The sequence below is a fragment of the Podarcis gaigeae genome (assembly GCF_964106915.1).
Source record: "Podarcis gaigeae genome assembly, chromosome: 2".
NCBI classification, from domain to species: domain Eukaryota; kingdom Metazoa; phylum Chordata; class Lepidosauria; order Squamata; family Lacertidae; genus Podarcis; species Podarcis gaigeae.
This window is the reverse complement of record NC_139679.1, coordinates 29,853,460-29,866,906: the sequence shown is the minus strand read 5'-3', so window position 1 is coordinate 29,866,906 and position 13,447 is coordinate 29,853,460. Positions and strand designations below refer to the sequence as shown.

Below are 13,447 nucleotides of genomic sequence, written 5' to 3'. Positions count from 1 at the left end.
CTGGAGAGGGTGGAGAAGCGAACTGCTGGCTGGGGGAAAGTACAAACTGGAACCGCCGGAAAAGCAATGGAGTAAAACTGAAGGAAGACTCGACCTTAGTCCAGGATTCCAAGAACTGAGCAAAATCTTGGCGGTCTCTGAAGAGAGGCTCCCAGCCTAAGCATGGGCCACAGCAGGGGGGGAAAGGTATTATTAATCCATTTGAACATTGCTATACTATCTTTCCAACCCTCACAGTGGCTTACAAAAATAAACAGTGAAAGCACAGTACAAAACCAAGAACAGAAAATAAAAGAAATGCAGTGATCTTCTGAAAAGGCTACTGTGATTGCGAGATTGCCTTACCCCTGTATATTGCCCACTTAACAGCCACATAATACCCATTCCACGTTTGTAAGAAATTGTAGCACTGCTCATATTTTGCAATCCCATGCCTATCGGCAGTACCCTTTCCAGCCCCTGATAAAAACATTTTTGTTTAGACAAGCCTACCCAGAAGGCTGAAATGTGTTTTAATCCGTTTTTAGCTTATTGTTTATTTTATTTTTAATTATTTTTTTAAAAAATTGGAATATTTGAAATAGTAGCTTTTACCATTTTTTACTGATAATTTTATTGTCCCCCCCTCTTAGTAAACAACTTTGAAGTTGTTTTAACAAGCAGGCATATATACATTTTATGAAATAATATTTTTTTAATTAAAAATTAAAGTTATGCCAATTATAGAGGATCTGTTTTAATTCTGCTGCATCAGATTTTTACTGAGACATCATGAAACAGCAAATAATGTCTGTGTGTGGTTTCTCATTTTCTACCTGGGGTGGGGGGTGGGGATCACAACCTGGGGGGTGTTGGGGGAGATAAATGACAATAGGAAGTGATGTGAAATAACATTCAAATTTCCAAAGTTGGTAACTGCTGGGATCTGTTTTTTATCTCATGCAAAGTACAAACATGAAAGAGAGCCTAATTATAAGTTGGGGTGGGCATGAAATCAGCAAGGGGGCTAATACATGGGAGAAGCTATATTCTCTTCAGTGGAAAACAAGGTGGAGAGGTATCCCAAATAAACTTGCTAAATATCCCATTAATCTTTTGAAAATACACTTAGGGAATATATAGTGGAACACCATTAAGTATGTATATTATCCATGGCAGAACATTCATCTTAACTGCCCCAAATACTAAATTTACAGTAGGTAGTGCCCATCTTTCCAAATCCCTGGAAAAATCCTTCAGCACCCTAATTAAATGCCTTTTAATCAATTGAGAAATCTCTCTCAGAACCAAAATACCTAGATATGTTATGCCCACTGGGTACAAATAAAATTGCCATTGGGTGCATATAGTCAGTGGTCTACCGTAAGCCCACTGGCATTCATTCAGAGTTCAACCAATCAGTTTTATACCCTGAAATTCTACCAAAACCATTATTTCTTTTCCTCCTTTCTCTTTTCCTTTCTGTTCATTTATACTCCCCTCCCCTGCACCCTTTGTTAAATTTGGAAATAAAAAAATACTTTTTTTAAAAGGGAGGAATGTTTGGGTACTGGAGAAGGTGGCAAGTCCCAGAGGCCCATCATCTCCACATCTGTGTAGAAAGGCTTCTTCTCTGTGTCTCTGGACTTTCCTGTCCCCTTCTCTGCTCCTCTCACCTGTCCTTTTGAGCTCATACTCCAGCGGCGAATGGAATTATCCTTCTCAACAACTTGGCTGTCCTAATTTTTGCAGGGGTGGGGGGTGGTTAGAGGTGGCAGGGCGCCTTGCGCATCCATTCTCATACAGGGAACGGCAGCGACAATAGGATAAAAAAATTGGGAATGGCGTCAGATGCAGGCTGCAGGATGCCCTTGGCTGCTCCTGGCCAAATCCAGTGGGCAGACCAGTCTCCCAGAAATGAAACAGCATGACAAAAATATGAGGGGGCAGAAGGGGAGCAGCTCTCCCCAAAATTAGTCAAGGCAGGTCATTTATGTTTGACCTGCAGCCGGTCATCAATTAAAGCTGCAAAATCTATGTTGAGAAGCGGCTCTTCCTTTTCCTCCTAAGGGAAACAGGAGAACAGCAACTGATAAGATGAAAATGAAGAAAGTGAAATAGGTGGGCCATCTGAACATGTTTAAGTACATCAGTCTGTGTTTTCATCTTTGCTGCTTTCCCTCTTCCTATCCAGGTATCGCCATCCATCTACTGATCCGTCTCTGTTTCCATTTGTCCATCTGTCAGGAACTAATTGGGTCTGCATTTCCTCATTCAGACCAGATCCTTCTGCGTAGCCAAGGCTTCCTCTCACGCTTCCTTTCAGCTTTCCAAAGGATTTATTGCTTGGTGTGTTCTCAGCGAGAGAAATGCAGAGGCTTGATCCTGTTTAACTGCTACGTCCTCTTATCTGTTTTTTGTTGACCTATATGGTCATGCATTCCTTAGTACAGTAATAAATAGCATTCTGCATATGCACAGAGGCACTCCCCCACCTTTATATGTGAAATGGTTCCTGGGATGGTACTTTTAAACTCTGATTAAATTGAATTGTGGTTTGAAACGTGCAGGAATTTACCTATTGTAAAAGGCTGGATGCTGGCGCTTCAGTTAATCAGTTTGTTTATTAGGATTCGTAGGACACTTCCATGCTTGGAGCAGACAGTACAAATCCCAAACAGCCTTTGTTTTGCATGTGATCTATACTTGGGTGACGTCTTCTGATTGATGACCTCAGCCAGAAAATCTCCCCATCTTGTCAGTTCAGCAAAATCTCAGGATACCATAAAACATACAATGAGAGTATCCAACATACAACTACAAGCCCCAAAATTGCGTGAGTATAGTTATGATATCTCAGTGGACAAAAGCATACAAACAAGTAAAACAACATACAACAGAAAGAAATGGTTAATAGCCTGTTTTGACCTTATCAAGTTTGTCCAGGCTAGCCTACTTCCTTGGGAAGAGACTTTTCAGATTAATCTTCATAGGGAAATATGCCAGATTATTCCTCCCACTTGTCCGTGAATGTCAAGATTTGGTCTTATTATAAAACTGTTTCTCTGTAAACATAACTTGTAGCTACAGCATATCCCATTCCAAACAATAATAAACAACAAGCAGACTAAAAAAAAACCTTCTTACTGCAGCTGAAGATTGGATATATGATAGCCTAGGCGAACTTGTAGCCATGTTACGTATTTGCATGGTTTTGAAAACATTCACAGAATTATTGGGGCTTGTCATTCGTTCCTTGTCAGCAGATTTTCCACCCCAATAAAAGCTTCTTTGAATGTATAACACGGACTGGATGGGATGTATCTCAAATAAGAGATACTCTTAAACTGGAAGCATGGGCAATTTACCAGGAATCAGATTGTGTGTACCTGCAGGCAGAATCTGGAACCCCCAGCAAACAAAAAAAGTGCTCTTTGGACCCAATAAGGGCAGAAGACCAAGCTCCTAGTATTTGCACATGGCTTGGCAAATGTGGAGGTCTTACAGCACCTGCCAATTGCAGGGGCTGATGCATTGCACATCTTGTTCCCCTTGGTGCCTAAAAAGACCACTGAGACTGGAGGACGCACAATCCTGGATTAGGGTAGTTTATTAGGTTACCAGAAAAAGACATTTTATGTTTCTGCTCAAGCAGAAGGAATTTTTTTATCATTTGACCCTGGTGACTGGCTTGGCACTACACCAAATGCCCCACCACTTATGATGATCAGGACTAGAAGCATCATAGGAACACAAATAGCAGCCTTCTACTTTTCAGAGGTTCTACTGCAAAAGTTTTCAGCCTTTTTGAGTCCATGGCTCCCTTGGCCAACTACATTCTTTCTGTGGCACCCCTGTGGGGCTCAGGAGCCCAGTTGTGCCACCCCTTGCCTGCAGAGATGGCAGCCTCTCACCCTTTTTCGAACACCCTTGTGGAGTGTTCCCTCAGCCTCCTCTCCTCTCCCCTATCCTTGGGAGTCCTCTGGGCAGCTGCCGCTGCTGCTCCTGGTCTTTGAGATGCCCCTCTGCTCCAAAGAGAGGTGTATCCTCACACTGCCCCACAGGGGCCTGGGAAAAGGATGCTTCTGGCCTTAGTGGCCCAAAGAAGACTGGCTAAAAGTGAACGTGAGGCCAGCACCTTACCTTGGGAGACAGCAGTGGCAGCAGCGGGTGCTGCTAGGCTTGCGTTGTGGAAAGGCTCCCCTTCAGCACCAGGCATTCAGCTCCCAAGCAGGCCTTGCACACAGCAAGCACAAGGCCTGCCTGCCTGGCCTCCCACTTGTCTGTACATTCCCAATAGCAAGGTCTGACAGACTGGCTGGCTGGGCTCCCTTGCTCCCTTACTCTGAGGCCACCTCAGCTCCTCGCAACCAGCACCCCCTGGCCAGCCCCAGAGGCACCATTCGCCTGAGGAGCTTGTAGCCAGGGCTGCTGCAACAAACAGCTTTGCAAGCCCTTGGCAAGCAGAGACATGAGAGGGCATCAGAGGAGGGAATGAAGGAGGGAAAGAGGGACAGAGGCTGGTGTTGCCTGCAGCACCCCTGACCATCATTCAAGGCACCCCAGGGTGCCACAGCACACTGGTTGAAAACCACTGTTCTACTGGATCAGATCTATGCTGAGAACGGTCTACGCTGTAAGAACATAAGAGCAGCCTTGTTGGATCAGGCCAAAGGCCCAACTAGTCCAGAATTTAGTTCTTAGAGCAGCCAGCTAGATGCCTATAAGCAGGAACTTCATGCAACAGTATTCTCCTCTTACAGTGGAAACAGAACATAACCATCAGGGTTCGTAGCCGATGAAAGTCCTCCAGGGGTGGTCCATGGTGGTAGATATCCAGGTATTCTGCAGTAGACTGATGCATGGGCATAGCCAGGGTTTATTTTAGGGGGGCAGGACATCCACCTCTCCTATTCCAGAACCGACGTAATTGGTCAGTTCGCAGAAGCAACACCCATCGCTCATTCGGGTTGCCAGTTGCATCACTAGAATGCGCCACAACACCATACAAGTGACCTCAGCAAGCGTTTCCATTCCAAATATTCTGATTATTTCTATTAGTATTTTAATTTATTTACTTGATGGGGGGGGCAATTGCCCCCCCTGCCCACACCCATAGATCAGCGAGGGGCTCTGACTCCCATTTGCTTAACAGCAACAACAAAAACTGCTTTAACCATCTAAATGAGGCTGTTGTGAGGCAGAAAGCTGATTAGGAATGGACTTTTATGAAAGCTCAGTTCAGTTTTTGCTTTGAAAATGAACCCCTAGGCTCAGGATGTGCTCAGAGGCAGCCTGTTCCTTGAAACCAGCTGTCCTCAGCTACAAGGCAAGACTAAGGCAACTGGAGTTTGGGAAAAGAAGAATGAGATATTATGGGGAAATGTTATAACATTCTGAAGAGCATGGGCAATGGGGATAGAGAGAATACGTTTATTTACTGCCCACTCATAGAAAATATCAAGGCAGAATACAAACAGAACGTAAGCTACATAAGAACAATACGAATATTGTATTCCTTTCTTATAATATTAGAAATGGGAAGAAAAAGTCATCCAACGAAGTTGATGATCTGGATGAAAGGAATTAATGCTTCATACAATGCATAACTAACTTATGGAATTTTTCATCACAAGAAACAGTGATGGTGGCTGCCATCTCTGAAGAGGTGTGTGGGTGGGTGTGCTGGTGTTTAAAGAAAGGATTAGAGACAAAGTCATGGGTCTACCAACATCTACTAGCCATGACAGCTATATTTGTTTGTTCCACTGTTAACAATTGAAATCCTTCCGTTTTCAAAAACTTCCAGGGCAAAGAACAATGTTCGAGATGTTTGGAATGCTTAAATGCAAATTAGCAAATGAAACCAATATTCTGCATAATGAAAACCAAGATTTTGGGCCAACCTGTTGAGCAGATTTTGGCCAGCCTGTTGAATAAGCTGCCTCCTAAAATAATCAGAATATATAATAGCTAGGACTTCACTACCTATTGACTGATTTTCAAATGTTTATGCCACCCAGAAAACAAGTGAAGGCCAAAAAGATGCTGGTTCACAACTCCCTTCTCCAATTCATGAAGCCAGTACCTGGAGGCTCACTTTAGCAAGGCTTCTACATACCGTAATTCCAAAAACGAATGGATAACTTCAGTGTCAAGGTGGCCTCAGTCATAAAAAAAATACATTTACCTATAAATAAACCTCATAAACTCTAAGACAGACCAGAGAAAACAACTAGCAATGTTGAGAAGGAAGGAGACACTGGTTACCTCTTTATTGCACTTCAGACATGCTACATAATTCAGCCACAAAGTTTAACAAGCCTTGGCCAAAATGCACATAACTAAGTTCAGAAAAGGATGAGACAAATTCACAAAGGGCAAGAATAACAATGCTAGCTAGCTATGAGGCAAAGCCAGCCCCTAAAATACTTGCAGAGCAGGCAGCCCTCTGGAAGACACAATCTAAGGGGTCCCCTGAGTTCTGGACACTGGGAAAGACCCCCAAGTCTTTGAGTGAACTTATGAGTGTGTCTTAGAATTAGGGAACTGTGGAGCACATATACACTACAATTGTCAGGGCAAAGCACAATACAGTATCAAATTCAGGATGACTCAGACACTGAAGTCTTCTGAGTCAGTTCCGTTTCCAGGTTTTTTCTTATTCTTTGCAAAAGCGCTCTTGGATGTTTATTGGTATAAGTAAACACAGCGAGTGTTTTCACACAAGACCCAAAAAGAGCGGTTGACCCTTTCACTCTTTTCTATGAATATGATGAGGAAGAGAAAGCGAAAGAAACTTGAAACCTGAAAGCACATGCCAGCCAACAAAGTTTTTCATATTTGCATTATGGATATGGGAAATAGAAACAAACAAAGTCCTCTTTTAGGTTCAGCATGGGACTCTTAATCTCAGGGCAATGGGTTTGAGCCCCAGGTTGGGGAAAAAAAGATTCCTGCATCTCAGGGGGTTGAATGGGATCGCGGCCCTCATGATCCCTTCCAATTCTACGATTCCTTGCCTCTATGATCAAGGCTGAAGGCAAATTCTGCAATGTCAGGGATGCACTTCCCAGCCTCACCGCTAGATTATGAGCATTGCAACCAGCCAAGAAGGGATGCGGGTGGTGCTGTGGGTTAAACCACAGAGCCTAGGACTTGCCAATCAGAAGGTTGGCAGTTTGAATCCCCACAACAGGATTCAGGGGTCCCTTTACCTTTATCTTTACCAGCCAAGAAGTACACATTTCCTGAGATGAGGGAAGTTAAAAGGTAAAGGGACCCCTGACCATTAGGTCTAGTCGTGACCGACTCTGGGGTTGCAGCGCTCATCTCGCTTTATTGGCCAAGGGAGCCGGCGTACAGCTTCCAGGTCATGTGGCCAGCATGACTAAGCAGCTTCTGGCGAACCAGAGCAGCACACGGAAACGCTGTTTACCTTCCCGCCAGAGTGGTACCTATTTATCTACTTGCACTTTGATGTGCTTTTGAACTGCTAGGTTAGCAGGAGCTGGGACCGAGCAACGGGAGCTCACCCCATCGTAGGGATTCGAACCGCCAATCTTCTGATCAGCAAGTCCTAGGCTCTGTGGTTTAATTCACAGTGCCACCCGCGTCCCTTGAGGGAAGTTACCATACTTTAATTAGCAACCTTGAGTTCCCAAGCGGCACCGTCCTTGTGCAACTTCTTGTTCAAGGATGGCTGGGAGAACTTGCACAAGTAGCGGGAGGGAATAGTGCCTGAATTAGCATGAAGACAACCCATTTTATTATGGCACACCCTTTTGCAAACTACAGCATTGATGTAATCCTCAGTCTCAGGTATGTACTGTATATGCACATGGTTTCCATGGTATGGAAGGAAAGCACATGAAATCACCACCACCCTGCTGAAACTAAGCAGGTCTGGGTCTTGTCAGTGCATGTATGGGTGGCCACCTTTGGCTCCTTGATAGAAGATAAGGCAAATATAAAAGTAAGTAAATAAAATAAAATTGGGGGGGAAATTGTTGTAAGGGGTGTGGAATTGTGGTCCCAGGGAAATTAAATGCACAGAGTACAGATACTGAGCGACTCAATTAGAGCTGGAATGTATGCAAGATAAGCAGAATAACCCTTTGCAAAAGCAATGATAGGCCCTGTTCAGCCCTGAGAGGGAACAATAAAAAGATTACTTGGCTAATACACTCGGTAGATGTACATTTCCTCAGGCATCTGGATCCTGCCACTGTTGGGAGATAGAATACAGGGCTTAGTGGACTTGACTCAGTGCAGCTGCTCCTTTACTCTTACCGGTAACAGCCCCCCCACCCCAATAGAAACAATAAAGAAAGGTGAGGGTGGGGTTTGCCAAACAGGATCTATTTAATTGCTTTTAAGATTCATTTCAATGCAAATAATTTGGGCAGGGCCAGACCTAAAGAACATTTGCCCAACCCAAGGATTGCAACATTATCATAGCCGTGGATGGAAATCGAGAATGACAAAACAGAGCAAATAAAATGAGACAAAACTGGTTACCCAGTTGGAACTACTCCCCCTCCAAAGGTCCCTTGGCATGGATAAACAGCATAAAGACAGAGAAGAAAATTACCAAGTTTTTAAAACACGTTCCTTTTCAATAACCCAACTCAAGTTTTCTTTATTTTAAATAAGCAGCTAACTCAAAAGGGTTCTTATCTTACTTGCAAAATTGCAAGCATCTGAGTACATTTATATCTTCCTGTTACTACTTCAGTTGGTTGACTTTGCTCTATGTTTTCCCCCTTAAGAGTCAACCATTAATACGATCCTGAAATACAGACTCACTAGAAGATTCTGTTGAAGTTAAAGTGCCTTGTGTCAAGGGCTCTGACGCTCCCATCATCCATAGCAAGCTGTATGCCATGATATTGACAGCCAGGAGGCATACAGTGATGCACTCTATATCCCTATACCACAAAGTGCTTCACTTGGTAGCATTGGCAATCTTCTACTTGGGCCACGTGTACATTTTCAGTGACACACAATGTAGCGACACACAAGAACTTTCTGGGGAAATATTTCAAATTCTGAAGAGCGAGCATCAAATATTTAGGGTCCGGCCCTGTACAGAACCGAGGAAATATTTAAATACTTAGGCACCGTCAGCCAACAGTTAAGCCCTTGAGTGACAAAGTGTCTGGAATGGTTTCCCCAGTCCTGACGCTTCCAGTGCTTAATTTCTAAAATGAGAGACAGCTGCTGTGTGGATTTTAGAATGCACAGTCAATTATATGTAGCATGTGCATCTCACACATATAGGCAACGGCGATACACCCTCTAGCAGATGTTAAGCAAGTACAGCCAGAGACACAGCCCAAGACATTGTGGTGCCTGAGGCAGAAAATCTAAACTGCCACCCCCACTGGTGAAAGATAAAATAAAACAAACATAGCCATTGACAGTTTGCTGCCCTTTAATGATACCCAAAACTCCGCTCTCAGAGGCAAGCCACTGTACACTGCCTAATAGTGTGACTAGGTACAGCCACCCTCCCTAGACTGTGTGAATGAACATTGAGTGTGAATGTTTCCTACTGATGAATACTACTCTGAAGTAAGACGACTAGCTAAACAGTGCCATGACCCAGTTTCCTTGCGCTGTAAAATAACTGCTTTCTGAAGTTTATGGTTGATTTCCTCACATGTGGCCCAGATTTGCTGCCAGGGTGGAATCAGAACTGCCTTTACCCAGGAGAAAATCTGAACTCCCAAGGAACTATTACCCCAAGAAAATTTATGTAAAGGCTATGATAACATTTACATGAGCAGATTTAAGGCACTTGTGGCCCCACATTTGCTTACTTGGGGGACGGCAATATTGAGTCAATTTCACCCTGTCATCGACTTCAGATTTTGTTCTCTCTGCCATACCGAAGAGATGTATACAGGAAGTAGGTCTTTGCATGGCTGGGAGAATGGCTTCAGGCCTTCTGGGGATAATTAAAGAGCAAAACCAAGGCTGATTAACTGTGGATTGCTTGGAATGTTTCTATATATTCTAGTAGCAGTCCCTTTGAGAAGGGCTTTTTGATTGCACACAAAAAATAATTCTGTATCCGCATACACCTCAAAATCTAATCTGGTTAGATGTTCAAAATAGAAGATATGAAGATCTTATTTCCCTACCAGTTTTAATAACTCTCTCTCTCTCTCTCTCTCTCTCTCTCTCTCTCTCTTTCTCTGTGTGTGTGTGTGTGTGTGTGTTTGGTACAAAAAAAACCCCAGCACTTGAACTTTAAGTGAATTAAGGATAAAAAAAACCCAACGCTGACACATTTAATTGTAGGGTGTTTTTTTAATGATATTATATTATTTTGCCTGAATTCCGAAATATCACCACAAAATTAAAAGTTGCTATTTTTTTTAATGAGATGTTTAAATCTTACATTTCAAAAAAAATATGGACGGTTATTGATTATGTAATATCTAAAGGCCAGATGATCCTTTATAAATTACCATAGTGGCAATTAATGGGTTTACATGGCTGTGAAAAGGCAACCTGCTTGTCATAGAAGCAGGACGGCTTCAAACACATTGGGACTGGGGTGAGGGTGGTTGGGGCATGTCCTAAGCTCACTTACTATAGAGCAAGTTCCCAAGAATTCAGTGGCACATACTCCTGATTAAATATGCTGAGGTTCATGTTGCTAAATTAAAGTGGAATGGCAATAACTCAGTGGTAGAGCTTGCATGCAGAATATGTCACATGTTCATTCCAGGTAAAACTAGGAGACCACTGTCAGACATCCTGGAGAGCTGCTGCCAGTCTGTGTAGAAGATATTGAGATAGATGAATTAATAGTCTGGCTCGTTATAAGGAAGCTTCCTAAAATTTTAATTCAAAACAGCAAAATTACCTTGACACTCACCCCAAGCGCGAGTCCTATGTATTCTAGAATTCTGTCTCCTGCGGACATGCAAATTGCAGGCTTTCATTCAGTAGTCAAAGAAAACACTACATTAAATCAATGTTGCTCTTTCTGAAAAGGATTTCGGAGTACATCACTGTACTTCAGATGAATTCCCACAAAACCTCCCCTTTTAAAGTTTTTGCTGTTCTGTAAAAGAAAGAAAAAAACTTCACCGAATGCCGTCTTTTCCAGATGACACCTGGGTTCAGCCATTATCCATTTGTTTCCAATAATTATTCCTTGCCTAAAAGCAAAACAACAAATAGACGTTGCAGCTCAATCCTAGAGGCGTGTAAGCAGAAGGAGGCCCCATTGACTTCAGGGGAACTTACTCTTAGGACTTGCAGCCTTAAAACCATTAACAGATTTCACTGTCCTAGTTACTTACACACACATACACACACACACACACCCCTCCCAGAACGGACGGATAGATTAAATTAGAAATGTTAACAACTCTCTTAAGTTGTTATTTTCCCGAATGGGATTGATTTTGAGCTGACATCACCTTTCAAAGCACAAGAGAAAGAGGCAGCGCGTGTGCTTTCCTGCTTTCGGTTCCTAACCGGGGGTGGCGTGGGGAGAGTGGGGAGTTCATGTTCAGTCGAGGGCCGGAAGGTCACCGTGGGGAGCGCCGCTACAAAGGAGCGCCGAGTTCAACGCCTATTACGTTCTGCACAACCTGGCGGTGTGGCCTCTCCCCCCCCTTTTTTCTTTTAAGAGACATATTTGAAATATCAATCATATGCCTTTCCTTGAAATGGCCCTTGTTTAAACGGTCACAGATTGGAAGGCCTGTTCAAACATTATTGCCCTAGACAGACAGACAGCCTAATAGCTCCTTGGATGAGTTGAGTTTGAAAGGCCAGTATAAATATAGCGAGAGGAGAGAGAGAGATTTTTTTTTCAGGCCCCCGCTCGCAGCAAGGGCATCCCCCAGCGCAAGCCGGAATTTCTGGAGCAAAAAAATAAATAAATGCACACCCAAAGGCAAGAGCTCTGGCCTCTGATTGGCTCAGGAGCCTCCAACAGCTGGGCCTCCTTCCCCACCCCTCCCCCGCACTCCCCTCTCCTTTATCAGATTGGAGAGATCCTCCCTCTCCGCAAACAAAGAACGAGAGTCATTCAAGCGAGACGAGGCGTCCCGCTGATTGGCCGAGAGCTGCTAGGCGCGACTGCGGGGATTTAAGGTGGACGAGCGCCTTCGGGACCCCCCCCAATGAAAAATCGCGGGGGGGGGTTAGCTTGTTTTGCAGCGAAAGGAAACTGAGCCGGGAAAGAGGAGCTGCAAGAGCTTATCCCGGTTGCTAGCCAGTCTGGCTTTGACTACGGTGGGGTGTGGGGGGGATGGGAAGTGTGTTGTTGGGGGTGGGGGGAACAAGCCCGCCCCTCCTTAAGAGAGGCACGGCGGAGAAGTTCCCATTGATTAAAGCTGCGAAGGGTGGGGGGAAGGGCAGGCTGGAGCGGCTCTTCCCAGCAAAGCTGCATTTCTTCCCCTCCCCCCCTCTTCCTCCCTCCCTCCCTCCTTTCTCCCGCCCCGGGCGCTCCTCTCTCCCCAGCTCCGCCGCCGCTGCTTCTCTCCTTTCGTTCTCCCTGGGGGTGAGACCTGAAGCAGAGCCGGGCAGCGAAGCCTCTCGGGCAGCCTCGGCTGCAGCAGAGCGTTATTTATCGCGGCCGGCTTGCATGCACCGCGGCCGGCTCCATGGAAAGCCTTCTCTGCAAAAGCAGGCATGCACAGCCGGAGCTGTGTGTGTGTGCAAACGCGAGGAGGGGTGGCTGCAGCAGCAGGAGGAGAGCCGGAGGGTAGAGTTGGGGGCAGGATCGGATTCTGCAAAGAAGAAAGAAGCGGCTGCTGCAAGGCACAGCTCGGCGACGGAGCAGGCAGCTCTGGCAGGAAGGCGCCGCTTGCAATAACTTTTTATTTTTTGCTGGAAGCAGCAGCAGCAGCAGATCGCCGGTCGAGCAAGAAGCGGGGGCGATCGCATTCGATCCTGGAGGGGACTGCTCTCTCCCGGATGCACCAGGACCGTGTCATCTCCAGCTGGGAAGATGCAAATCCGCTGGCCTGGGGGGTGAAACAAATGCGTCTGGTCTGCTGTCGTGGGGTGGGGCGAGTTGTGCTTTGCAAAGCTTGGGGGGAAAAGGATCCGAGTGGAGGAATCGAGACAGCAGGCAGGCGAAGCGGCTGATCTCTGCGGAGCACAGGTCTCCAGCGACGAACTGCATGCAGAGCCGTGGTGAGCCGGAGACCCGGATGTACGTGCGAAAGCCCAGGCACTGCGAAGACACGTGGTGACGGGGAAACGGGAGAGGGATCGCCTGTAATGAGATGCTGCTTCCTCCTCCCCGCCTCCCAGCTGAGCTTGTAAAATATTTTGGCCGGAGGCGAGATCCCAACGAGGAAGCAAGTCTCCCCCGCTTCAGGGTTGCAGAGAAAATCCGCGTTGAATTTTAATGTTTTATTGGGGGAAGGGGTGTATGTGTGTAGAGAGAAGGGCAGGAGGAAAAAAAAAAAAAAAACACTGTGGGGAGGTT

The 13,447-nt window shown here is 45.2% G+C and overlaps 1 long non-coding RNA gene across 1 annotated transcript; it reads right to left on the bottom strand.

The window, feature by feature from the left end:
- Nucleotides 1-8,324: 8,324 nt before the first annotated feature.
- On the bottom strand, nt 8,325-12,249 carry LOC310839323. The gene is made up of 2 exons (XR_014561434.1): nt 10,871-12,249; nt 8,325-9,931 (listed from the first exon to the last, which is right to left on the bottom strand). It is a non-coding gene; the product is annotated as an uncharacterized lncRNA (long non-coding RNA).
- Between the last annotated feature and the right edge of the window lie 1,198 nt (nt 12,250-13,447).